The sequence below is a fragment of the Aplysia californica genome, unplaced genomic scaffold (assembly GCF_000002075.1).
Source record: "Aplysia californica isolate F4 #8 unplaced genomic scaffold, AplCal3.0 scaffold00676, whole genome shotgun sequence".
Lineage (NCBI taxonomy): Eukaryota > Metazoa > Mollusca > Gastropoda > Aplysiida > Aplysiidae > Aplysia > Aplysia californica.
In genome coordinates this window covers 382,346-383,962 of record NW_004797946.1, presented here as the reverse complement: position 1 = coordinate 383,962, position 1,617 = coordinate 382,346, and the positions used below count along the sequence as shown (strand labels likewise).

At 40.1% G+C, this 1,617-nt stretch overlaps 1 protein-coding gene across 1 annotated transcript in view; it reads right to left on the bottom strand.

Moving 5' to 3' along the window:
• Positions 1–1,617, bottom strand: part of LOC101845356 — a 31,041-nt gene that overhangs the window by 8,959 nt on the left and 20,465 nt on the right. The gene's annotated exons all lie outside the window — the stretch shown is intronic.

The window sequence follows — 1,617 nt, the reverse complement described above, 5'->3', positions numbered from 1 at the left end:
GGGGGGGGGAGCAGAAAAAGGGTATTTAAAAATGATAAAACTTGTTTCTCGTCCCGGAAAAAAATTACTTCCATGGCTTAAACAAGTTGAATAGTCTGCCTACGATATACTGTTTATTGTAGACCACGTAACGGAGAAACTCCAATGTCCGAGTTCCTTTGTGTCTTTCAGAACTAGGAATAAAATGTCAAGACAGTTTTCTGTACCTAAGTCCGCGGTGTAATGATATGGCTTTTTACTAGTGTACGTAGATATTCTAGGGGAGAAGTTCTTTTATTGAATATTTTATTCTGTTTGTCTTGCTTCAATTTTTTTTTATGTATATGTTTTCATGCCCCCGTTGGCACGATTCAAACATTTAGGAGGAAGGATTCGACCATGCCCGTTAAAGACAACCCTGACTGAGATGGATGCAATATCCCAGCAGAAAGACATATATTATACTCCATAAACGCCTCCTCCTCTCCCCCCTACTCCGGAATGGAACCCGGTCTTCTGTGCACTTCGGTAGAACACCTAAACGCCACAGACGCTGATCATTCTGTTTTTGCAGAATAGTATCCCACCCAGCAGAGGTTGACCTTCACTAATACGGTCGGAACGATCCAGGTGAAACTGATTTAAAGATCAATCCATGTATGTCGCTGGGCACGCTAAACTGTAACAATGACTGTTTATTTAAGATTTACCCACATCATCACATTTTCCGAGGCAATATTTTTTTAATGTACAGCTTTATAAAGATGCAGCCATTCTAAACGCCACCGGACGAATGTTTGTCCTTGTCAAGCATCTACGGATTTCCTTTTTCACTTCGTTTTGGAGAAAAATGTAAGTGCTACTTTGTATTTAACATCTGTTTCCGAAAGGATCGTAAAAATACAATGTAAAACAGTTTTTTAAAAGAACCACTGATGTTTTAATGGTAAGAAATAGGCCTACGATCCTCTGTTTACACTTACTTGGGCCTAAACAAACTTTTTTAAATAAAAAGGAGGACTTGGAACTGAAATTTGCCTAATTCAACTAACCTGAAACATGACAACTGGTGAATAGACATAGTCACCTCACGCGCGCAGGGTTAAACAAACGGTTTTTGCAGAGTACAGAGCAGAGAGAACAAAAACATTGGCTAATGTTTGCTCACTGCTACTGTTGTTAGTCTTGCTGAATCATTAATGGGGGAATATGCTTTGTCATGTTGGATCGGTCGAGCAGAAGGAGGCCTTAGAAAGGTTAAAGAGGACAAAGGAAAAGGCATTATCATTATCATCATCATCAAGTGAAATAAAACGAAAACCAGAAAATTACAATAGTTTGATCATGTAAATCGCTACCAAAACATTTGAAAGAAACACGAGAAGACTAATTGTGGCGTACAAGTGTTAAGAGTGGCCAGCGCAAGATGTAGACTGACTATATATCAAAGTATGGACAAAGCGCATTGAGACTAAACACGCGAGAGCAGCTAGCAACTGCAAACAATGGCACACCGCTAAGCCAGAGATGACACTTCCAGCACAGCACATCACCTTCATCCTCCTCCTCCTCCTCCTCCTCCTCCTCATCATCATCATCATCATCATCATCATCATCATCATCATCATCATCATCATC